This window comes from Equus caballus, chromosome 28, assembly GCF_041296265.1.
Source record: "Equus caballus isolate H_3958 breed thoroughbred chromosome 28, TB-T2T, whole genome shotgun sequence".
In the NCBI taxonomy this organism is placed as follows: domain Eukaryota; kingdom Metazoa; phylum Chordata; class Mammalia; order Perissodactyla; family Equidae; genus Equus; species Equus caballus.
This window is the reverse complement of record NC_091711.1, coordinates 18,733,833-18,761,323: the sequence shown is the minus strand read 5'-3', so window position 1 is coordinate 18,761,323 and position 27,491 is coordinate 18,733,833. Positions and strand designations below refer to the sequence as shown.

Below are 27,491 nucleotides of genomic sequence, written 5' to 3'. Positions count from 1 at the left end.
TTTTGTCCTTGACCCGTTGCCTCTTTGAATCTTGATTTGTCTTTTACCATCTGAATGAATTTAAGAAACTGAGTCTCTCTGTGCTTCAGTTTCCCTATCTATAAAGAGGAAAGAAGGTTAATAAATGTATCTATGTCAAAAATTTTGCAAGAATTTGATGAGTTAATAAAAAAGTAATAACAAATAAATAAATAAATTTGTAATAAAAAATAACCTTTGTACCTAAGAATTGAGCTAAGTCAAAGTTATATTTTTAAAAAAGCAGTTAGAAATGAAAAAGTGCACCAGCTTTTCTTCTAAGGTTTTGTGGCTTATCAAAATTCCTTTGATTCATCTTTATCCAAATGTGTGTTTCCATGATAACCTGCCACCTTGGTCTAGAATACCTTCAGTGGGATATGATTGCAAAGTTTTACAGCAATTTATTTTTGTGACACCGATGTAAGAACCAAAGGAATCTTGGGTAATTGAAATGCAGTTTCCTGAATTTCAGTAGAAGCTCATGATGTAAGATCTCAATCAACAGCTCTGCCCCCTATCATAAGAAAAATGTAAAGTGTCCCATAAATCGTGTTCAATCTAAAACATTCTTTGGACAATTTTGAAAAGAAGCTGTTAGAGCAAGGCATTTTCTGACTTACTTTTCAGTTCACCCTGGGGATACTATATGTGATATCCATTGGTTCCATAATAACTTAATTTAAGAGGTTTTAAAAGTGACCAGATATGACCCATAGAGGACATAAGAATTTCAACTGTTAAAATTGAGGTGAGGCTATGGTTGGAGCTGAATGGGAAAGTGAATTACTACTTACTGTTAGACAGAATGATTATTTTTAGAGCCTTGAGGTTAAAGTCAGTGGGAAGGCAAGAATCAGGGAGTTGGATTATTTTGTAGGGAGCTGTCTCTATTGTAGCAGGTATAGAGTTCCATTTGTGACTATCCTTTACATTTTTAACCAAAGATCTATAGTCTAAGAAGAACAATAACCCCGATATTAAAATATCCAATTGTAGGTAAGTATCACCTGAAAGTAGCATTTTCAAATGAATCCAGCAGCACAAAGGAACAAAGGGTTCCAATGATATGCCTCGGGGAGAAGGGGTGGAGTGGATGCAAATCCATATTTACACACTTCCACACACATACACCACCTAAATTAGAGGAGCTTCTTTAATATGATTAGCCTATGGGATTTCAATGCAAGTATTTGTTCAAAAAATAATTGCTTGTTTAAAATAAGTTTCAAATTCTCTGCTTTATAGCATTTTTCTCCCTCAGTTGGGGAACATACATATTATACAATGGACAAAACATATTTTAGACTATTTCTGCATGTACTTCATACAGAGTTTTTGAGAACTATTCTGATCATAAGTTTCAGATAAATCAATCAACCCCAATCTTCATATGATTGACTTCACTTGGCAAGGGCCTCTTATGATTACGTTATTATAAAATTCAAGGGAAGCTACCACTTCGGATTCTTGGAAACCTAATTGCTGCTTAGTTTGCAGAACCGTTATCTTTCAGGGCTTTAAGGTTAAGTCAGTAGAAATGCCAGAGCCAGTGTTTATCGCAGCTTTTGCTATGTTCTGTATTCCGTGCAATATATGTCTTTTTATTTCATGGATTTGAAGATCTTTTGTAACAGCGTGGTGTAGCAAAATAATAATAGTGTGATCACTTCTAAGGAAATACTTCTTGTTTCTGCTGACTGTTTGATGCCGGGCAAGTCATTTAGTTTGTTTAGTTTTAGGCTTTTTACAATTTCTTTATATGAAAAAAAATAATGATATGCTACTCAGTTTGTATACTTGATATAGTGGCTGTTAAAATCAAATGAAACAAAATATGTGATCATATTTGAAGGGATATAGAATTCCAAAGAAAATAAGTCCTTAGGAGGAGAACATTTATGTATTGCTATGAACTAAATTGTGTCTTCTCCAAAATTCATGTGTTGAAGCTCTAACCCCTGTTGTGATGATGTTTGGCGATGGGGCGTTTGGGAGGGAATTATGTTTAGATGAGGTCATGAGGGTGGGGCCTCCATTATGGGAGTAGAGCCCTGATAGGAAGAGACAGCAGAGAGCTTGCTCTTGTTCTCTCGCTGGGCACATGTGCCCAGGAAAGGCCGTGTGAGCACTCAGTGAAAGGTGGCCTTCTGCAAGTGAGGAGGAGAGCTCTCACCAGGAATCTAACCAGCTGGCACCTTGATCTTGGACTTCCTAGCCTCCAGAATTATAAGAAATGATTTTAATAATAAGATACCCAATATTTTGTATTTTGTTGTGTCATTCTGAGCTGACTAACACGTATATTTTAAGATTAGATGAAAAACTTAAACAGCACTTTGAAAATTATAAATCAGCCTTCAAATATTAGTGATTACTATCTAAAAAAATTATCTTCAAAATAGTTTATGAAGTCTTAAGATATATATTGTTATAAACTTTGGTGTTAAAAAATGAGTTCCAGCGGCCGGCCTGGTGGCATTGTGGTTAAGTTCACGCAGTCCCTTTCAGCACTCCAGGGTTCACTAGTTCAGATCCTGGGCACAGACCTAGCACTGCTTCAGGCCATAGTGTGGCGCCGTCCCACACAGGAGAACTAGAAAGTCTTACAACTAGGATATACAACTATGTACTAGGGCTTTGGGGTAAAAACAAAAAAAAAGGGAGAAGATTGGAAACAGATGTTAGCTCAGGGCCAATCTTCCTCATCAAAAAGAAACAAATAAAAAGCCTGAAAAAAAAAATGAGTTCCGCAAATCCTTGAAATCAGGAATGATATTTCTCCTCATAGTAAGACTATAAAATCAGTGCATATTTTATTAGTAGTTATATCAGTCAATCTTTTCCGGAGAACCAAAACCAAAATGATATAAATGGATCTAGGTATTAAGAGATTGATTTTAAGGAATTGGCTCAAGTGGTTGTGTGGGTTGGAAACTCCGAAATTAGCAGGGTAGGCCAGCTGACAGGAAACTCAGGCAGGAGGTGATGTGGCGGTCTTGAGGCAAAATTACTTCTCTGGGAAACCCGTTTCACTTTTAAGGCCCTCAACTGGTTGGGTGAGGCCCATCCACACTATCAAAGATAAGCTTTACTTAAACCAACTTAAGGTCAACTGATTGTAGTTGTTAAACACATCTACAAAATACCTTTGCAGCAGCAAGTGGATTAATATTTGATTACATAACTGGGTACTATAGCCTAACCAAGTTCAATCATGTAACTAACCATCAGAGTGTTGTCCAAAATCTCTTTAAAGAGACCTACCATAAGTGAAGGACTGGACTAAAGTCTGATTAGGTACCTTAACATAGCTAAAGAAAACATGCCAATTGTGGTTCAGACTAACATGAAAGCAAAGAATGTGAGTCACAGAAGAAAATAGTGACAGTACTCTTTTCAGCATTGTCTAGGGAAGAGAGAGTTTGATCAAAAGATCACTAATTTTTAAATCCTCCTTATGAAAGTCTACCCTAAAGTAGAAATGGATACATCAGGCTCATGTAGCCTAATTCCATTAAACATGAAGTAATTTGCCTATCTCTCGTCACTCTAAGTTTTTCCTCACCAATGCATATTGCAATCTGGCTTCCTAAATGGATTGCTTACAGGAAGCAAATATTTGCTTCTCAGGCTCCAATCCCTGTGATGGAATGATTTTTCACGTGGCTTTACCAAATTGCCACCCTGATTATGTGCATTTGTCTTTTATACAGTTTTATTGAAGTATAATTGACATAAATCAACTATATATATTTAAAGTCTAGAACTTGATGTTTGCCATACACCCATATGTACAGATATACATATACGTTTTCCATATACACCCGTGAAAGTAACATCACAGTTAAGATGATGAATATGTGTCTCAACCCCAAAAGTTTCCTCATGCCCCTTTGTAACCCTTTCCTCCCACCTTTCCTGTCCCTTGGCAACCAGTGATCTGCTACTTGCTTGAAGATGAGTTTTCCTATTCAAGAGTTTTTTAAATAAATTATATTATACAGTGTGCACTCTTTTAGTCCGCCTTTTTTTACTCACCATAATTATTTTGAGAATCATCCATGTTGTTGCATGTAACAAGAATCTATTCCCTTTTATTGCTGAGTCAAATTCCATTCCAAGGAAATAACACGGTTTTTTTATCCATTCACCTGTTGATGGTCATTTTGGTTGTTACCTGTTTGAGGCTATTACAAATAGAGCTGCTATGAACATTTATATTCAAGTCTTTGCATATAAATTTACTTTCATTTCTCTTGAGTTAATGTTTATGAGTAGAATAGCTGGATAATAGAATAAGTATATATTTAACTTTTTTTTTTTTTTTTTTGGTGAGAAAGATATTGACCCTGAGCTAACATCTGTGCCAGTCTTCCTCTACTTTTTGTAAGTGGGACATTGCCACAGCATGGCTTGATGAGTGGTGTGTAGGTCCATGTCCAGTATCCAAACCCGTGAACCCTGGGCTGCTGAAGCAGAGGGTGGGAACTTCACCACCATGCCACTGAGACAGCTCATATTTAACTTGTTAAGAAATGTCAAATTGTTTTCCAAATTTGTTGTGCTACTACATCTGTACCAACAATATATGAGAACTCCAGTTGTTCCACATTCTCACCAACACTTGTATCTTAATCCATTTGGGCTACTCTAATATGTATCACAGACTGGGTGGCTGATAAACAAGTGGAAGCTAGAAAGTCCAAGATGAAGATACCAGTAGATTTAGTGTTGGTGAGGGTCCACTTTCTGGTTCATAGATGGCTGTCTTCTCATTGTGTCCTCACATTGTAGAAAGAGTGAGAGAGTTCTCTGGGGTCTCAAGGGCACTAATCCCATTCATGAGGGCTCTGCTCCCATGACCTAATCACCTTCCACAGACACCACCTTCAAATACCATCACACTGGAGGTTAGTATTTCAGCATATGAATTTGGGGGGACACAAACATTCAGTCTATGGCAATTTGGTATGGTCAATCTTTATAAATCTTAGACATTCTAATAAGTGTATAGTGGTATTTCACTGTAGTCTATTTTGCATTTTTTAATGACTAATGATATCAAGGCATCTTTTCATATGCTTATTTGCTAAGTATATTTTTTGTGGAATATCTGTTGAATACGTTTGCCCACTTTTTAAATTAGGTTGTTTGCTTCTTCATCATTGTATTTTGAGAATTCTTTCTATATTTTATATGCAAGCCCTTTATCGGATGTAAGCTTTGCAAATAGTGTCTCCCATTCTCTAACTTTTCCTTCTCTTAACGGTATCTTTCACATGGTAGAAATTTTAGCACTGAGGAAGTCTAGTTTATCAATTTATTCTTTATGGAACATGCTTTTAGTATTGTATCTAATAAATCTTTGCCAAACCAAAGTCCTACACATTTTCTCCTATGTTTTCTTCTAGAAGTTTTATTGTTTTAGATTTTATATTCGACTCTGATACATTTTGAGTCAATTTTGTATATGAAGAGAAGTAGGAAGTTAAGTTTACTTTTTCATAAAGATGGGGAATTGGATTTGTCTCACAATAATCTCTGAACACTTAACTGGTTAATATTTCTTAAAAATATGGGTGTGTTCTCCTAAGTTGATAGTCACAACAAATTCAGAAAAAGAATAGATTTTAAGAAAATTACTATCACCATGTGCTTGTAGGTTTTGTGTTTTGTTTGGATTGGTTTAATGTGTTGGAACTGGAATATTCCAATAACCAAATTTCCACAATAGTCCTCCAATTCTCAAGCTTTTCATATTCATATGCCTTTGGGAGCCATCCAAAAATGTAAAAATTAAGTTAGATCTAGTTTAAAACAGTTGTGGGGGCCAGCACCGTGGCACAGCTATTTTGTTTGTGCCCTCTGCTTCAGCGCCCTGGGGTTTGCAGGTTCGGATCCCAGGCATGGACCTACACACTGCTTATCAAGCCATGCTGTGGCTGTTGTCCCATATATAAAGTAGAGGAAGATGGGCACAGGTGTTAGCTGAGGGCTAATCTTCCTCAAAAAGAAAACACTTGGGAATAGCGGGTTGAGAGCATAGCTCCTGCCTAATGACACTCAGGTTCACTTTTAAAGCACTGTACAGTACAAACGAAAACATGCCCCCTTGAGATTGGGACCTCTATGATAAAAGTGCTTAGTAGTCACAGCTTTTTCAGCTAAGCTATTATCCTTTTGCGAAACATGTAAACCCTCCTATGAGGGTTTACTTTAGCTCTTGTATAAGGATTGACGGCATTTGTATCGAGTTACGAGAACCCTACTTAAACCAAATTATTCTTCCTATCTCTCAATAGCCTCTTCTCAAGAGGCTACTTCCTATTTGTCAAATTTTGGCCATGTACACTTCATCTCAATTTACTCACATGGGAACTAGGGAGATAAAATCAACAGTCCAACAAAAGTGTTGATTCCTACTATGCTCAAACTGTATGCTAGGTACTCTGTGGGGTTTAAGGTGACTGAAGTCATTCCTCTAATTAAACTGAATAAACCTTGATCATGACTTTTCAATCCAGGTAAATATATATTCTCAGTGGCTTTTAACTTATATGTGATACAATGGTACTGACTTCAATTTGAATCTCTGCTCCAGCTAAATGGGACTCTAATTACTGAAAGAAAAATCTTCCCTCAAGCGGATAGATGTCTTTAGATTTTATGCAGGGAGAGTGGTGACTTTTGAGTTTCTTACTATGTAATTTCCAAAAGTGACCTGACATTCTTTGACATGCAATACAGTGTTTCCCCAGCCTACTTCACCAAGATGTCTGATGTAGAAGCCATGTTTGTTTTGTATTGTTTAGTTGGTTTAAAAAGATTTAAGGCTGCCACTTTTTAAAAGTAAGGAAACATTTTTGAAACCTGATACATTACACCATTTTTTTCTTCATTCTTTCTTATCATTTTCATGATCCTTTGAAGGTAATGGTTTGTCTGTATAAAGGAAAAACCACATCAGCGCAAAAGCTAGTATTTTGCATTCAATGACAGCTGCTATTTCTGTATAAAATAATTGCATGAAGATGTAGGATTCACATTAGAAATCTTACCAAAGTGAAAGTTTCTATATATTTATGCCAACTAATACATAAAAAAAATAAAATTAACATGACAAAAGACTATTAAAGCACTTGCACATAGTCTTGGGGTATTACTATATAACATTAAAAATTGAATACAATATAAAAAAGGCAAGTCTATTACTTAGAAGAAGGGAAGATAAGGAGAGAAGTATCTGAATTTTGAGAAGCTGCCATTCGAGGATATCTGATTGTTCGTAACATTATTCAGAATATGTTGGTTTGCAGCTGAATATGTTTGTTTTGATTACTAGATCATCTAAATGGAGAAAGGAGAGTTGAGGCAGGTTTATGACGTGTAAGCCATTAGATGGGTACAAGAAATAGTGGGTAGAAGGAAAAGAAAGCAGTGTCAGTTACTTTTTGAAGAAATTTGGATGTAACCGAAGAAGAAAAGCTTGAAGGAAAATATATTTCCTTTAACTTAAAATTCATAATTAGATACTCAACCCTTTTAATCATTAATTAACTAATGTGAATAATTGATAGCTTGCTTTCAATAGTTATTTCAGGCTGAATTTTCTACTGATATTCTCAAAAATTTTAATTTTCTCCACTTGATCATTTTGTAAGGTATGGCTTTATAGCGTTAAGAAAAATATTCTGATTCTAGTAACACATTGAAGTTCACATCTTACACCCATTGAAGTTTCTGTAGACATTCAATGGTTGATTACCATTCCCTTTGATATTCTTCTGTAGTTTACATGAAATTATACAATACATTTCTGACCCCGATTATTCCTTCCCTAAATCCGACTTTCAAAAATAGATATTCCCTCCCATTCTGTTCTCAGGATTCCTCTGTCTTCTTTGTGTACATTACTCCTTCAGTATATGAAGTCCTATACAGTACTCATTCAGTCATAGCGTCATCTAGTGTCTTCGCTCATATGATTCCCAAACGTTAAAGCCAACTGTCCTTGAAGAAGTGGGCATGTTAGGAACTTGAACCAAAATCCCCAGTGATTCAGCTTTCATTGAGGAATATAAACCTGGAAATAAAATGTTAGATTCCTGGCTCATTGTCATCCTTATAGTTTCTATAATGATAAATTCCTGATATTATCTAGAGGCCATGACCCGTGTCTAAGGTAATTTTATAATTAGAACTGTTTGTAATATTTCTAACTGCCTATATTATCTGAAAGTGAGCCGATGACAATGTCTAGATGAGTGTGCTGATATTCATTTAGTATTACTGTTTAGCATGTTAGTGTATCAAAGTTTAGCACTCTCTTGTGAGCTACAGAATGAATGTTCAAAAGAATTTTGTATATAGTTAGATCCCCTTAACCAAATATTCCTTGTTAATTTGATAAATGAAATAGCAATGAGTAATACAGAGTTTGTGCCCTTTTTGTTCTTAAATCTACACAAGAATTGATGCTAATCAAATTAAAAATCTTGGCCTTAATTATGATGGGTAACATGTGTTACAGAGCTTATTAAAGACTTCAGAATTCCTAATGAATTGTGTGGATACAAGTTTTTCTTCTGCATTTGTCACAGTATTTTGTGCTGTCCCTTCCCCATGTGTGTGACCTAGGTCTGTGATCTTTCAAATTGAACATATCAGCCATTTATTACCAGCTCTATTTTAATTTCCTTTCCAGCTACCACTGAAAGTAAAAGACCGCTGGTGGTTTTTAATTTCAGTTTAGACAGCAAAAGACGTATCTGCATGATTAAAATGCCAGATATCTGTATAACTGTTATCAATTATGTTAATTAAGAGAAGATTGTAGCAAAATTTGCTCTGAGAGAGGGAAGAAAAAATGTACTGCCCTAAGATGTTCATTAACACACAGCTGTCCACAGCTATTGTTTCTCATAGTTTAGCCATATTTTGTCCTATCTTAAAACAAAAATGTTAGAGGACTGGGAAAAAATTTAGTTTTAAGGAAAAATAATTGCAAAATTGGTACATGTGAGCATCATGAGTGGCCACTTTGATTTGAATTAAAACAATCTTCTCACAAGTACAGGCTGATTAAATAGTTGAATTGACTAATTGTTTTTAAATATATGCCTACTTGGACAGCTATTCAAACTCTCTAACAAGCTGTTACAGTCCAGAAAGTATTTAAGCCATTTAGGAAAATGAAACTTATGGCTCAACAGCATTTCTACTAACATTTAGAAAATTGTAGTTTGAATTTAAAATGATTACAGTTGTAAATCAGTATTTAAAGAGATTTCACATATCCTAACTGAAGTTTTGTGGGATAGTGAGCATCAGATGATGCTGTAAATTATTAGCAGCTTGACCATGATCACACAAACGGTACTAGGTACAGGTTTAAAATCAGGTCATCTAGTTTTACGTTTAGTGCCACCCTCATCAATTCATGTATGTTTAAGTACCTAGAATGTGCCAGTACCTGGTAAGTACATCACAGGTTGGGAACAGAGGGCCCAGTTCTGAATAGGTTAATATTTTTGCTTTCAAGTAGGTTTGAATGTACCAGGTGAGACAAACAAGTAATTAAGTCATGTGACATTTTTATCCAGTATCATGTCCAGGGAAAGTATAAGATGTCCGTAAGGAGACGTAATTCGTATTTTGGTGGGGGCATAGAGAAGAAGATATCTAAAGTTGTATTTGTTGCTCCTTCCGTCATCAGTCAGGTTGATGGAGATGAAGGACTTTCCAGAAGAGTGGGGAGCGTGTAGAGGTATCTGAGGTAAGAGACTGCTTACTAAGTGAACTATGAATAATCCACTGGTGATTGAGGTTTAGTATTTCTATGAGAAACAGTCTAAACTGAAGAAGTTCCCCAGCATTCTCATGGACATTTGGAAATCTCTGGAGATGTCTTTGTATGTCGGAATGACTGGAGCAGCATTACCAAGAGTTAGTGGGTGTGGGACAAGATTCATTGCAGGGACAGTCCAGTATGGTAGGTAATTTTCTCACCCTAAAATGATTGTGGTCTCCTGAGAAACACAGACACCAGATCATCAACAGCCTTGTAGGATATACTGGGGACAGTTGGGCTCTCTTCTGAGGCACTGTTCTGAGCCCCTAAAGCTTTTTAAACAAAGGACATGGTAAGTTTTATGCTTTAAAAAGGTTCCTATACTTGCCTTGTGGAAAGTGAGTTAGAGAGTATGCAAGTAGACGCTGACACCACAAGTGCATGAGCTACCTTGGAATAGGCAAGTCTAAGAAAGCAAGAGAAAGTTGGCCAGCACTGAGAGAATGTCAGTGCTTTGACTCTTTCCACTGAAAAATGTGGATGTTTGCTTCCTTGAACAGAGTAAATGAGAAGGAGTGAAGTGAGCTAGAAGAACAAACCCCAGTAATAATCCCTACAGGAGGATGGAGCTTAGCCACTCCAGAGAACAGTGACACCTCTTTCTCAGGAATAGACAGCTCTACAATTCTGCCTCATTAAAAAAAATCTTTTTAAAGATATCTCAAATCTTTGATTACTTGAACTTCCTAAAGTTGGATTTCTGTTTCTGAAAGTGACAGAAAATCTCTCGAATCACATAGGGATACTCAGTCGCGGTATAGCTTGATTCCGACACATTATCAGAGACGGCGGATCTCGGTTTATATTTTAGTAGTTTTGTGAAAAAGAAGATGCTTACGTCGAGCCATATTTATTAATTCATTCATTAATTTATCCATGCATGCCAGCATCCATCCATCCATTCATTCATCATTATTCAAAAAATATGTAGTGCAGACATTAGTTAAGCACTGGAGTGAAACAAACGCTGCTCAAAGTTTAGTCTTATAGGTAGATATCTCTGGAATTCACCTATTTTTTCCCCGTATTTCCAAGGATAATTGTATTATTTTGTATTTCCAAGGATAATTGTATTATTTTGTTGTTCATACCTCTTTTGATACTTATCCACACTGTAAGAACCCATGCCTACTGTATTGTGAAGTTTGGACTCCAAAATCAGAATGAGAAATGCAAAGCATAAATTATATTCATAGGAGTATGTGAATATCCTCTGAAATTGGTACTTCATTTATACCGAATATCTCTTTAGTTCTTCAAAATACTTTGATTACACCGAAATAGAAATTTCATTCTCCAGATGCAAACTGCTTCATTTACATGACTATTTTGAATCTGAATATGCATGCCTTTCTTTGTACAGTTTAGTTATTCCAGACCTTCTGTGCCATTTTAAAAGATGGGACGTCTTCAGTAGGTGGTGAAGAGCCTTTTAAAGAACATTTTTATTTTACACAGGTGTAACAGGTGGTACGCCCTTTCCTCTCTGCCCCATAGGGTGTAGCTCTAACTACCCTCTAGGGAAGAGAAGGTTGGGTGAACAGCCTTACTATTTCTTCAGCTCAGTAATTACCTGCAGGTACACTTTCTTCACCACCCAGGAGTTCTTAAACAAAGTGCAGGCTGATGCACGCAGAGTGGGCTTGCATCACGCTTCTACGAGTCACTTCATTCCCTTCCCCAAACCTTATCAACATAAGGCTGATTAAGTTTTAAATCTTTCTTTTTTTTAAATGAAGAATTCAAGTCACTGTCATGAAATCGTACATATCCCAGTGGAGGGGGGTCAGATGTGTTGCCCTGACATAGCTGCTTTGTTTGTAGTTCTTAGTGTTCTTAGACATGTGTGGAGGAGAGTTTTCACACATAGAATCTCAGAGGGTTCCTACAAAGACACACTATCATCCATACTTACAGATTAATAACTCTGGTTGGTATGCTCAAAATGTCCTGGGTTTCATAATAAAGCTAACTCAAAATAGTCAAAAATAAATGATGGGATAGCTAAATCACTTCTTATTTTTTTACCCCATTTTAAGAAATGCTGAGAGCTGGTGGGTTATTCACCACCAGTGGTTGCCTCAGTCCATTACATCACTCCATGGAGGGGCAGAATTCCATTTGGGTTTTAGATGAGCCAAAATGTCTCTTGAATATGAATAGGGTGAACGAGAGGGAAAAAGTTAGAAAGATTCTCTTGTTTCTGTGTTGAAACACTGGATGAGTGTGTTAGATAAACTTTGTTTATCCCTCCAGGTCTACTTCTTATTGTTCATCACCCTGTTCTGGCAGCAGAAGATCAACCTTTACTAACTTCATCAATGGTTTTTTCTTTTCCCATAGCTTCCTGTTGAGTCTGGTTAATGGAAGCCACCATGGAAAGGTTATGGCAGAGGGAGAGTGAAATTGAGGTGTTTAGTTCTGCAGTTGTCTCCCTACCTAGGCATGGGTTGCCCTTTGCTGAATTCCTCCACCGAAGTCCACAGTTCCTGATGAGCTATACTCTGTTGTAGTTGTAGCTACAGACCAGCTCCCTCTCGGTGTTTCATAAGTTCTCCCTAACCCCGCCTCTTTAGGCCAAGTGATGTTGGTGACTCCCTGTTGTTGCTGAACTCAGGGGGTGTCAACACGGCTTGTTGGCTTTCTTTGAACCTGCCCTCATATCTATTAACTGTCCCTGCATTAAAGTCTCCTAAATTACTACACTTGAGTGTGTGATCTTTTCCCGTTGTGATCCTTGCTGATACCAATGTTCATGCTACTTAATACTTAACAACTACTTAATAGCATGAAAAATAAGAGGACCACACTTTGCTAGGGAAAGTAAAGGCGAATTCAGTTTTAGGTCTGTCAAATGTCAGACGTCTGACGAGTAGTCCAGAAGTCAGACGTCTGACTAAAATTCCTATAAGGGTGAAAATGAAAGGAGATATCTGGGATGGATAATTGATTTGGAGAGCTAATAAACTTTATGAGCTTGGGAAAATCTGGGCTTCATTTAACAATCTATAAAATTAAGGAAATGTATTGGTTATTTTCTCTGTGTTTCCATCTCTCTGAACCTTAGTTTTAAACTATAGGCGTAATTAGAAAAGCAGGAACTTAAGGGACCCAGAAATCAATCATAGCCAAAAAACTAATGTGAAAGCTGAAATGTCTTATTTTGTGCCAACTTCCCAACTATTTACATGAAATGTAAAATAATCTCTTCAAAGGGAAAGCTCATCTTCTCCTGAGACATATTAACTCTTCAAACATAGAGTGGATACACACCATAAATTGTTAAATCACTGAAATATGTGTTATGTTTTAGGCAATATATAATTGAATAATATATTTTCTTTGTATATAACACATCTCCAATATTAAAATTGAAAATGTTATACAATATGGCTACTTCTCTATTTCTTTGTGAAGAAATACTTGTATTAACTCTATAGTACTCATGTTATCTGAATGGAAGCCAGAGAGTGATCTGAGAATGACACCTAAATGGAACATGTATATCTTTGGTAGAACTGAGCTCTTACCTTAAGTGGTTAACTATCTAGAGGTAAAAGGCTACACCTTTCAGTCTTTGAGATGTTCCTTAAGTGTCTTTAAAGTTTCACAGCCTTGATTTTGAGACTAACTCGTCATCTGTGAACACTAGTCAAGATGGAAGATTTAATATATGATACTATTTTCATTAATAACATCCTAAAGTGGTTACTATCTTTCTGTACAGCATTTCTTTAAATTGTATTAAAGGCCCTGAATAAGCGTTCATTTTCTATGCCAGGGAGTATTAGTCAGTTTTCTACTAGGACACACTGCATAACAAACAAGCCCCCTCAGCAGCTCAATGATTTAAAATAACAATTACAAATTTAAACCTCAGCAGTCTGCAGGTCAGCTAATCTCAACCGGAATACTGTGAGCTAAACTGGACCACAGGCCTTTGGTCCGTGTGTTTTCATTCCGGTACTCTGGCTGAAGCAGCAATAGCTAATTATGACATGGCATTTTCAAGGAACAGAGTGGAAGCAGAAACACACACTGCCACTCTGTTCGATGCTAGCTCAGAAGTAGCGCCCTGTCACTTTTCCATTGGTGAAATCTAGTCACTTGGCTATGTCTAACATTAATTATTTATGGACGTATGCTCTACAAATACTGAACCTTGGCAGACACTTGGAGGAAACGAAGAATTCATTGGCAAATAACACAAGCTGCCAAATAGGGCTTGCAAAGAGAAATGTCTTCTCAGGTGGTTTTAGTTAATCAACCAGTATTTATTCTACTTTTGTAGGATTCAGAAAATTCATACAAGGGAGAGAACAGTTTGAAGTAAATAATAGGCGAATTATTAACAAGCTTAAGCCTAGAAGAACACCCAGAAACACTACACAGATAAGAATAAATTCAGGATAAGTTCATGAAGTAACTAAAGAGAACCATAGATTAACTACAGTTATTAATTATGAATGCCTAAATAAATAGAGAAACCTTACAAAAGAAAAGGTAAACATTCAGAGGTGTAAAGATCATTTTGTTAAAATGAAATATAGAAAAAAATTTGGAAGCCATTGCACTGATTTACCTTTAAATTTATAGTTGAAAATTCTGAAAGAATGAAGTCACTTGTATTGTTCATGATTGGTTCCCTATTATATTTAGTAATCTGAGGGATATTCCTTTGAAGAGTAGAATGTCAGAATTGGAAGAACCCTTAGATGACATGAGAAGCTTGATCAGTTTTGTAGGAATAAAAGCAAGATGAATCATTGTGCACAAGCAAAGCCATTCTTGTGTATATTACAGTTCCGAAATCTTCAGGGATACTTTTTTGTGCATGGATTCAGGAACTGTTCCTGTGTGGCCATTTTGTATTCTGAGTTAAAAGTAAGTTTTATTTTGCCTCTTGCCAATTAGAAAACACAATGTTCAAGCATTGTTTACTCTTTAGATATTTTAAATGGCACCAAATAAAGAACATTGTTTTGCCAGTTTTTAACTTGCTATTTCTGAGACATCACTTAAGCACAAGACAGAGAAATTTGACAGTTAACATCTTTGGAAAACTCATTGTAGGAGAGTTTTTTTAACCAATTCAGTATTTGTTTTCTTTAGTTATTGTTGTGCAGTAAAATGAGCAAATCGTTCACTCAATGTGTTATTTTTATCATGAAAAGGAATATGTTTTATTCTTCAAAGACTTCAAAAGACAAAAGAAGATCATACAACATTTTCATGAAGTTTTTATGGATGATAACTTAAAACAACCTAAAATAAAATCAACTGTTTAGATATATTATGAAACAATTTTTTCGTGTATGAGGAAGATTCACCCTGAGCTAACATCCATTGCCAATCCTCCTCTGCTTTTATTTTTTTTCTGTTTGAGGAAGATTATCCCTAAGCTAACTTCTGTGCCAATCTTCCTCTACTTTGTATGTAGGATACCTCCACAGCATGGCTGATGAATGGAGTAGGTCCACACCCAGGTTCTGAACCTGAGAAACCTGGGCCACTGAAGCAGAGCACACAGAACTTTAACCACTAGGCCACGAGGTCAGCTCCCATGAAATAATTTTCAATATCATTTGTTTTAAATGGTTTTTGGAAGCAATAATCTTTGCTCAAGAACTGTGTGGATCCAAATAAGTCTAAAATATATGTGTCAAAATTACTTGTTTTGATTTAATGTAATTAAGAATAAAGCCAGATGGATATTTCTTTTTGAAGGAAAATTGCTCTATGGAAGGCCAGCAAGAATTTGGGATTTTTTTGAAAACTTCTAAAAGCTAAGGAGCCTAATATAAAAATATTGATAAAACATTTGTTAAGGGGCTGGCCCAGTGGCATAGGGTTAAGTTCGCATGCTAAGCTTTGGCAGCCCAGGATTCACTGGTTTGGATCCTGGGCGTGGACCTACACATTGCTCATCAAGTCACGCTGTGGCCACATCCCACATACAAAATAGAGGAAGATTGGCACAGACGTTAGCTCAGTGACAATCTTCCTTAAGCAAAAGGAGGAAGATTGGCAAAAGACGTTAGCTCAGGGCTAATCTTCCTCACCAAAAAAAAAAAAAAATGCATTGGCATTTCATTGTACAGACAGAACGTGCTAGGAGATACATTGTGCAGATACACTTATGCACATAAACTAGGAAATTAAGGTAGAAAGCATTAAAATTTCAAAATGTACAGTTCTTTTTTTTACTTTGTTTTGATTTAATACTGTTCTAATAAGTGCATCATCTATTTTCTTCCTGGTTAATAAAAGCTTACATTTGGCCTTTCAATTGTTTTTAGAGTTATAAAATCATTTTTACAGAATTCTTTTCTTCAATTTTGCTTTAAAATTTTCTACTACAAGTTTGAACTCTGTCTAATGTCTCATTTCCCCACTCCCCAGTCCCTGGTAACCAGGATTCTACTTTCTGTTTCTACGAGTTCGAATTTTTTTTTGTATTCCACATTCAAATGATACCATGCAGTATTTTTCCTTCTCTCTCTGGTTTATTTCACTTAGCATAATGCCTTCCAGGTTCATCCTTCTTGTCAGAAATGGCAGAATTTCCTCCTTTTTAAGGCTGAATAATATTCCATTGTATACATAACACCACTTTTTCTTTGTCTATTCATTTATCCACTGACACTTAGGTTGTTTGAATCCTACCCTCATAATCATGATTATTTTGCAGCTTTTAAAGTACCACAAAAGCAGTATTTCTTTTCTCAAAAGAAAATAATAAGATTAAAAATATTCACATGTTCTTACAGTAATATGAAATAAAATCATCTCTATTGTCCTCATAAAAGAGAACATAGTTTCCAACATTGTCTGGAAGAATTTGAAAAGGAATTGAAGTAATGAAGGGCTCTTATTACAATGAAAATGAGCAATTTGCTCCAAATATCTTTGTAATTTTAAAAATATTTATTGCGAATTAGTAACAGTTTTGGATTTGGGGGTAAAAATTCGCGCTTCTTAGTATCCTTAGAGAAGTCTTTCAGCTCTAGAAATTTCATAAAGAAGATTATATTATGAAAATAGACTTTCAATTTAGGGAAAAATATATTTTTACTTACTATCTATATAAACAATAAGTAACAATATAAACTTTATACAATTTGAATGTTATTGAAAGAATAAATGTTTAAAAAGTTGCATGCCTGAAAATATTTTTAATTTAAAGTTGGATAAAAACTATGTATTTGAATTTGGAAGTTTACTCTTAACCATGAATAAAATATAAACATATACTATCATAATCTGAAAAGAGTACAACGATTTGCAAAGGTTTGCTTTGTACCTAGGTTTATACCATTTATAGATTGTTTTCCAAAAGATTTTTGTCTTAATCATTAGATTTATTTTCTTTGTACACAGGAAACATAGATTAAAAATCTTGTCTATCCATTTTAGGGAAAGAAATAGGAAAAATAACAGGGAATGAAAGTGACTACCCAATGACAACAATAACTGATATTTATTGACTGCTTACTAGGAACCAAATATCTCCCTGATACTATGTACATAGAAACCTTTATTTTATACAAAATCTAGCATAATTTCTTAATTTTCTCTTTTCTCCTCTGCTTTAGATGTGGATAGACATTTAATAGAATTTTATGATGAAAGAGCTTCCACAATCCTTTATGTTAACCTCTTCATTTTTAGAGGTAAGAACTCTAAGGATCAGCTAATTTTGTGGCAGGCTGGAAATTCAACTCCAAATTAATTTGTTTCACAATTGAGATACATAAAAACAGGTATCGTATTCTTCACACTAGTCCTATTAGTAATCAAACCTGAAATTTTATTGGTACAGAACGTCTTCTAAAGCAGTAATGTAATTGAAAAATACATAACACGCTCCTTGTAGGAATTTGATTAATGTAAACTAAATTTCATATTTGAAACTGATTATAAAATGGAACGAATGACATTCATTCATTTATTCATTCAAAAAATATTTATTGAGCATTTGCTATGTGGGTAGGCTCTGTGATCCACTAGTGAACAAAGCAGGCAAAAATCCCTGCCTTCATGAAGGCACTGGTAGGGAAACAGAAATAAACAAGAATCTGTATAATCTCTGCTTTATATTAAATAATGATGAGTGCTTAAAAAAACAAAAAAGACAGAGTAGGGCGATATTAAGTGTAGGAGATGAGATAAAAATTCTAGTTAGGGTAGGCTGGAATGTCTCACCGAAATGTGATTTTTTAAAATAAAGATCTGAAGGAATTGTAGGTGTGTGTGGGAAGAGCATCCCAAGCAAAGGAACAGTATGGGCAAAGACCTTAAGGGGGTGTGTAGCTGGCAGGTTTGAAAATTATGGAGGAGGAAGAGGGGATGAATAAAGAGAAGAGTTGTGGTAGATGAGGTCCGCGAGGGAGCAGGGAGTCAGATCATAAATGGTTTTGCAGATCAAATTGAAAATTTAACATTCCCTTTCATTCCATTATCAACTGAAGGCTTTTCAGTAAAGTAGTGTTGTGATATGATCTAAGTTTTTCTAGTATCACTCTGGCTTCTCATTTAAAATAGACTGAAAGGTGGGAGGAGAAAGGAAGAAGCAGAGAAATAGGCAGAAGAATTTTCCAAAATCTAGGCAAGAGATGATGATAGCTGGGACTAGGATGAAAGCAAGAATTTCTGGGATATATTTTGAAAGACGTGTAAATAGGATTTGCTAATGACAGAGGTGTGTTGTGAGGAAAACAAGACTAAAGGAAGGTTCATTGTTTTTTTAAGTAGGCGATTGGAAGTTATTGATTGTGTTGGTGAAGACATAGGAAGATCAGATTTAAGTGAGGATGTAAGGGTCATGGTTTTTGACATGTTAAATCTTGTATGCCTAGATTATGCCATTGGATAAATCTGAAGATTGGGAGAGTTACAAGCTGGAGACACAACTTTGAAAAACAGTAAAATTGACATGGGATTTAAATCTTTGAAACTGGATGAAGTCACTTGGGGGAATCAATATAGAGATATGATTGAAAGACTTAATCTTAAGGTAGCTTATTATTTAGATGTTTGTTAGATGATATAAAAAACAAAAAAGTAGACTGAGAAAAAACAGCCAGCAAAATAGAAAGGAAACCAGGACTTGTGTTATTAGGAAAGAGATCAAGTAAAGGAAGTATTTTAAGTTGGAGAGAATGATCAGTGGTGCCTGCTGCTTCCTGATAGGTCAAAAAACATGATGCTGAGAATTGACCATTGGACTTGGCAATGTGGAGATCCATAGTGACAACAAAATGAGCAGTTTTGGTGGAGTTGCAACAATAAAAATTTGATGATAGTGTGCTTGAAATAAAATTGGTAGAAAGATGTTCAAAGAATCAAAAATAGCGATTTCAAGGGGTTTTAATTATAGTTAGAAGAACGAGGTGATAGCTAGAAGGGGAAGTGATGTCAAGACAATTTGTATTTATAGGATAGGCAGCATAACTGAGTATTATTTTGATGTTGATGGGGAATATTTAATAAAGAAAGAGAGAAGGGAAAATTGCTAAAGCAATGTCCTTGAGAGAGAAAAAGGAGATTGGATTGAGTACACAGTGGAAAGACTATACTTACTTCGAGTGCAGTCCCTTCTGACAACGAAAGAGAAGTTAGAGTATTCAAGCACAAATGGAAGAAAATAGATGTGAAGGGGCAGGTGGTGGATGGAATTTCTCTTTTGACTGCTTTATTTTCTTCAGTGAAATAGGAAGAATAGTCACAAGCTGAATTTTGTGGCAAAAGGACATAGTATAACCTAGTCAGATAGTATAGTAAAGAGTGAGTGGACTAGGGAAATAAAGTGTGAGCTGGTGCTCAGGAATTTAAAGTGAGGCTAGTGCAGAGGGTTTAGGGTTTCCTCTAGGCTAGCGCAGTGGTGCAGGTGCATGTGTAGGTGCACAGTACGTGGAAATTAGGATCTAACCATAGTCTGGTTTAGCTAAGAGAGTGAACAAACATGATAAGAAACAAAGGAGTTGATGTTGCATTTAAGTGAGTGATTTTATACTTACTAGCAATTAAATTTAAGCTTGATAATAAAAGAAGCATGGGTGTTGGGTGCGGGGTGAGAGATAAGGAAAAATGGTGAGGTCTCATTGGCTTTAAACTATTGTTGGAGTTAGGGTCTTAGAAGGATTGAGCTGGAAAGATAGGAAATTGCAGTAAGATATGTTTGAAATTGAAAGTTTGCAAGAGTAGTAGTGATTAGTAACAACGAAGTCATGTGTATAATCACAGCAGTGAGTTTTGAGGTTAGGGTGGGGACCAAGATGATTGAGAAGAAGAAGGGAGAAGCTTGGTCTTCGACTTTGAATTTACAACTACAGAAGCGGTGTTGGAGAAGCAGTAAGCCAAGAGCTAACATCATCAAAGAACAAAGAGGGGAGACAAGGGCGATCTTAGATGACAGCACCAACGTGAAGTGTTTTATAGAGGAAGGAGATGTAATTATCTGAAATAGAGTGACGAATACAAAAAGGACACTTAACCCCACTTTGAGACCCGAACTTATAAAGTCTGCAGAAGAAGAAATATCATTTGGAAAGAACCAGGTTTAAGTTAGTGTAAGACGGTGGGAAAGATATTCAAGAAAGAGATTGAGGATATAGTCAATTTTGCTAACAACTGAACTTGGGAGAAAAAGAAAATATGGACGGTAGGTGGATAAAGATTCAGATTCAGACGAGAGCTTGGAGTAGGAAGCACCTTCGGAGATTATGTAATCTAATCTTGCATATTTAAAAGCCTCTTCACAACATAACTAATACTCATCCAGTATCTCTTTGAATCTTTTCTGAGACTGGCCCCTTACAAGCAGCCTATTCCAAAAATGAGGTATTTTTCTATGTTCAAAGATACTTCCACTTCCCTGAAAACCAAATAAAATATACCCAGCACAGATTCCTTATAATTGGTACTCTCCCTTGCTTCTTGTTGCTGCACCCAGACTACTCTCTCTGTTCCCTCTTTTGATCATCAGATTTGAACTCTCTGATTTCCTTGCTCTCTTCCCGCTTCCCTTTCTGAGGCTGGACGCTTACAGACTTCCAAGTTATTTCTTTCAAATCACTGATAACTTCATCAGCTGGTCATCCTAACAACTACCATCATCAAAAGTAGAATCAGTGACGAGATGCCCAATTCATTGATCCTCAATTGTCTCATTACCGATCAACTGCCTTCTACTTCCACATTCTTCTTTCACATCCAGTCCTTCTTTGTGGTTGTAACATATTTACTATTACTCTTTTAAAAATATTCTTGACTCCCTTGTTCTAATCTCATGCACACCTGTCAAGAATGCAACTACAGACAAATCCCTCTCTATGCCTGTGGGCCAACAGCTAAGCATTGAACAGTAGATTGGAAGCACTATAGATTCATGTTCACCAAACTCAAATAGGCTCTCCACAATGCATTCAAGAAGCAGTGTTTCTCCAGAAAGTTTACTCTGCTTATTTCTGCAGTGAAATCACATCTTATTCACTCTACTTAAATCTTTTACTGCTTCTTTCTTTCCTCTGTTAATCTCAGTGTATGGCTTCATTTCTTACCAGAGAGAATCCTTCAGACAGTAACTACCTTTTTTTTGCTACCGTATCTAAAAACTGACCTGCTGCCTCCCATTCCCATTACAACAGAGTGATTCTTCAATCCAAATCTCACTTCACATGTGCTCCTTTGCTCCCACTACACTTCTAGCTCTTCTGTCTCCTGCATCTTCGGCATTTAAATTTCTACCACATACTCCCTCTAATCAGTGAAATGTGGTCTACTGTCTGTAAGCTAATATAAAGCAAACCAAATGTCTCCTTGACCTCATATATCTCTTTAGTTATTACTTTTATCTGTTTTTCATTTCCTATTTCCCTCCGTAACCAGTTTTTCAAGAGAGTTTATACACACACACACACGTACACACACATATACACCAGTTCAACTTTCTCACCTTCCATTTGATTTTCCACCCTTGCCATTCTAGGATTCTGCTTGCAGGGTCACTTGTTGCTGGTTCCCATCCAACTTTAGTTGTCAGCAGTAATTTACACAATTGACCACTACTTTCTTTCTGAGAGATCTAGCCTCTTGATCTCCCGTGGAAGAGAAACATATTAGGTTCTAAAATTCAAGTGATGAAAATATGTAATTATCTTTATTTTTATTTCATTTTCCTCATAACCAGAGTTAGCTTCTAACTAAGTTCCCATTCTGTTTGGTAGCAAAAACATAATCAATTTTAAGTAAATTTGGTTTCTTCAAAGTACTCTCAGGCTCAGGGTTTAATTCAGTCAATTCAAAATTGCCCTTCAACTTCCTTCTTCCTTTCTTCCTTGGTTGGTTTAATTTCTGAAAAGTTTGTGTAATACAATAATATCAGATGGTGAGGCATCTGGGCTTCAGCCTTCCTTTCTCCTATACTGACATCTGTTGCAATCTACAATCATGTCTCATATCCACACCACACTGGCATCTGTTGAGGTTTCTGTACTCCCACCTGGTTTCTTGACATACATCCCACACTGCTCTTTAAAATTTCCTTTCATCACGACCACAGATCCCTGAAACATCTGCCTGCTTTCTCTTTCTCAGCCAAGTGCCTTGTTATCAGAGGCAAAAGGAAATCCTGTTGTTGTCTCTTGTTACCCACAAGAGACTTGCTGTGGCTGCCTGTGTCTTCTCCTTCTCCAGCAGCGAAGAGACACCTTAACCCTCATGCTCCCATTTTTGCTGGGTTACTAGGGAATCCTAAAAGGATATTTATTTGCATCATTCCAGGAAGAATTAAAGGAAGATGCATCCTTTGTTCTTGGGTCCCTAAACTGTTTAGTAATTTCTGTAAATACTCCTTTTATATTTTACTGATTTAACAGCAGAAAAGATGTATAAAACTTCTTCTTACGTCCCACCAAGATCTAAATGATTCTCTCCAATACATTGTTCAAACTTTTCTCTGTACCAAAGGGAGTAATTATCCTTTTTATTCTCATGAGGGAGAAGAGTGATTTAATTTTTCATTTTTCCCAACTGTTTGTCTATTATATCAGTAACGTAGCTTTCATTAAAATAAAAACCAAAGATTTAGCTTCTCTGCTCTTAAGTCTCTATTTTTACTTCATCCCAGCTGGCTGGGCTGGGAAAAAGGACCACATGTTAAAAGTGAAGATATTTGCTGAAGATTAGAGGGAGGGACTAACATGTCTGCAGGCTGGCAGAATGGGTAATCTGTCTGTCTCATTGGCTGGAGGAAATTATAAATGCTGAATAGATTAACACATTTAAATGCACTGATGAGCTGAATAGAAAGTAAGGAATATTTTGAGGCAAAACTAAACAAAAGGAGAAAATGGAAAGTGATAAGCAGAGTGCTGAAACTAGCTTCCACCTTGAGTGCAATTGCAAATTCGGGTGAACCTGAGTTTTAGTTTACATAGATTTCCAGAGGTAAGTCTAGTTGCTTAAATTAGGAAGGTTAAAATAATATAATTCTGTCGTAAACCTGGGTCCACCAAATTGGCTAGCCCCTTCATGGAAGTGTAAAAGAGCTTTAAATGTATGTTTACTGAGGGTTTTACAAGATATTCCTGATTGAATCCTAGTGCTGAATGATGAGGGAAAACAATCCTTCTAGGTAAAAACCAACCCTTATATTGGATTGTGGCCTAAATTTATCCTACTTATGTGATGTGAACAACCTCAATGCAACACTACAGCTTGAAGTAGTCCTAGGTTGGTATAGCCCCCAGTCACGTGGCAGAAACAACTACGACTTTTCTATAGAAGAAACTGCCTTCAGTCCAAGCCACAAATAATTCCTACAAGTAAAATTTTAGGAAATATAATTTTACAATAAAAAATCACAAAACAACCAAAGAAATGAGGAATCAAAAACTAGAGTCTCCAGAATGTAGAGACAAAATATTAAAATCGAATATATGAAATAGATATACTTCATAGGCTGCATAAATAAATGAAAGTAATGAAAAAAAGAAAACAACAAGGGAGTATTATAGAAACCAAGAAGATGGGACAACAAACTCAAGAGAATGGTTTGATACTGAAACTGTTGTTTTAGCTCAGGATCACTGGAAACAGACTCTGAGATACATATTTGCATACAGGAAGTTTATTTGGGTGTGTTCTTAGAAGGAATAAAACATTTGTAGGGCAGTAGGAAAAGCCTGATTGGGTGATCCAGTTGCAACAGGAGCCTGAGCTGTTCTTGTCATAAACTCTGGACCTAATCACTGCTAAAATTACTACTCAAAACCAGACATATTTTTAGCGTTTCTGTCTGTTATACAGAACATCAACCATCCCACAGACTGAGTATAATGATTATAAAGGGAAAATGAGAGCACAGGCATGAAAATTCTTTAAGAACTCTAAAAGTTCTATGCAAATGAGTTATTATGGCCGTCTATCCAAGAATCAAAAGCACAGCGCCTGGAGGTAGACAATCTCAATTCACTTCTAACTCTGACACTCACTAGCTAGTGGACCAAAAGCAAATTACCAAGTCTCTGTGTGCTTCAGTTTTCTCATATCTAGAGTGAAATACATAAAATTGCTTTGTAGGATTCTGTGGAGGATAAAATAAGATGAACACATGTGGAAAATAAGCATAGCACCTATTATATAACAATAGTTTATTAAATATTATCCAAGATATTAAGAGTACTTTTAAAAAGGGTGAGGAAGATCATAATCACAATCCCTAACTTATCATCTGCCTCACTTTTCCTCTATTTACTTTGATATGCTATTGAACCCACTGTCCCTAAGACATTTTCTGGCCATGACACAGGCAGAGCCTAATTCTCGCTCAAAAGTGAAATAATATTTTGCTTGAGTTTACCTTTACTGAAATATATGTATTGTGCAACAGCAAAAGGTCCTTGACTCTTTCTCTGACTCTATATACATTTATAGTAGAATAAAGTCACTCATCTTATCTTTGTTATGGCTACATATCACAGATTTGTGTGGTGATACTATTCCTTGGATGAAGCATTTTAGTATATATTTGGGCTGATTCCTTTTACCTTACTACTACAGTGACAAAATAAGTATAGATTATAGCACTGAGATTTTTGTTGGCAGAAACATTCACTACGTAAATAACATCAAAAAATGTGTTTTTAATCTATGCCCTGAAAAGACTGATTTTCTTCTTGTGTTTGGTTGTTTTCCTACCCTTAGAACAAGGTGAGGTGCAATTGTTCTATTCAGTAGTCCTTTTATCTTGGCCCTTTGAAAACAGCAAAATTACTGCTAATTTTTATAGTTAAAATTTTCAACCTATCCAGTAGCAATTGGAATAAATCTCATATGATATCTGATGTACAAGTTGATTCCTTTACAGCAATAAACAAGTGCTTTGTTTTATTCTTTATGTTTGATCAGATTTATTCTAGTGTTTCTTTTAAGGAAAATCTGGGACAAGTTGGCTGCTACAATAAGCTGTCAAGATGAAAAATCCATACTGTAATGTCAGTTTGCAATGCTTGTGGTCCAAAAAATATTTACAGCACATGTGATTTATTTTTCAATCACTTAAGATTTAGCAGAGAAACTATATCATGATTAATCACAAAACAATCGAGAGATAATTTATTTTTACAAATTTTGGTTGAAGAGGAAATGCATGTCAATTCTAAAGGTGCTATTATGAACAACAATAAGACCACAGCTATTAAAGTATGTATAGAGCGAATATTTTAAATTACAAAGAAAAAGTCAACACCTGAGGAAAAGCTAATACACATACTTTGGTGCCATTTTGGGGAATGAGTTCATGGATGTTAGATAGATGCAAGTTACGTGTAACATCTTTTCAGGGCTTTATTATGATTTTAGGCTTCTGTTTTTCAAACGCATCCTATTGAGTCCTTTTAACATGTGATGATTTCAATACAGCCTTTGGTTACCTGAGTAATAAACTTGACAAAAATAAATTAATAGAAATGAAAATTCAACAATGTTGGAGTAGCTCCTATGTTTCAAATGCTCCAACTCTCAATTTTGGCAAATGAATTCTTGCAGTTCTTAGCATCAACTTAGGAAAATCAACTTTAGAATGAATCTCCTAATATTCACTTTCAGCTGTAATCTATTCAGAACCAAAACTGTTAGACCTGCCTTCTACTAAGCAAGTCCTCGGCTTCCTTACTTACACAATTTTATTTTCTTAATGATAACATCTATCATTGCAAATTGCACCTGACATAAATTCTCCTTAAGACATAAATTCCCTTGTTTTCCTGCAAAACCAATCTCATCTTGTTTTAACTATAAAAACTAACTTAATAATGGACAGTTTTTCTTAAGTGCAAAATTATTGTTACCAAAAAATCACATATAAATTAATCATTCTTTTATTACAAATATATAATCATTAAATAATTGGATGTGTTTGAACTAATATTGAAAGATATCTAAGATACAGTGTTAGAGACAAAAAATGAGTTAGAAAATGGTGTTTTTACAATTATTATAAAAACCGTATGCATTATAAAAAGCCATATGTATAAATATATTTGTACATTAAGTAACATTCAAAGATGATCGTATGTACATAGAAAAAATCTAGCATAATACTCAGCAAGATCAATAGCATTCATTTCCTAAGTGAGATTATGGTGAACGTTCATTCCTCATATCCTTATATGTTAGATTTGGCAAGACAGATTTTGTTCTGCTATGTTTTGGTTTGTTTATTTGTAATAAAACGTGGGGAAAAGACCAGAACTATGTAGATCCACGTATTAAAAATGGCTAACTCCAAGTGATAGAATTATACACATTGTTGATTTTCTTACTTCTTGACTATGTTTAAAGTATATGTTGATGAGTAAGAATTGTCAATTTAGGCTATGCAAGGTAGTATCATACTAATGGCCTAAAATTCAAAAACTCTCTCATTTATGGCAGTTATGAAAGCATCTTATTCCTCATGGGCTTTTTCTTTGGAAATATGATTTTCTAAATACTGTTAACATCCATTTTAATGAAATTTATTTATCAATAAACTATCTTAATTGTGTATTGTCAAGTCACCAAACCAGATGTAATACCTCACAGTTAAATTATTGCTTGATTTTCTCAAAAGCTTCTCCAATTTATTGCATAGGGATTAGTAACAAAGTGAGAGGTTTTTTTTGTTTGTTTGTTTCTTTTCTTTTCCTGGTATTTATATCATGTTTTACATACGGTCACAGGAAATCACAGTGGAATAGCAACATATCTCCTTTCATATATAATAGGGAAAATACATTACGAGGATTAGTTTCTATTTATAAGAAACACTAAAACAATAAAAATGTAAAAAATACTCTTCTGTAAGCCCTTGTTTTAGATGTTACCTACCCTTACGTTTTAATAACCTACTAAATCACTCTTTTTTATGAACCACAGGAACATTTAGGTTTCATTAATTTGTTTTAAAATTCTTTTATCATTAAGTATACATGTTTTATTCCTGATCATCCTCTCAACTTTTCTTACTATTCTTGTCTTTCTTTGACTTCTGGCTTTCCTTTGCCTCTTCAATCATCTTCAGCAATATTTGAGATCTCTGAGAGCTAACGGTAATCTCAGAGGACATTTTCTGGAT

General features: G+C 35.5%; 1 protein-coding gene across 8 annotated transcripts in view; it reads left to right on the top strand.

The window, feature by feature from the left end:
• The window catches only part of MGAT4C (MGAT4 family member C), a 693,471-nt gene that overhangs the window by 67,045 nt on the left and 598,935 nt on the right, over nucleotides 1-27,491 (top strand). The gene's annotated exons all lie outside the window — the stretch shown is intronic.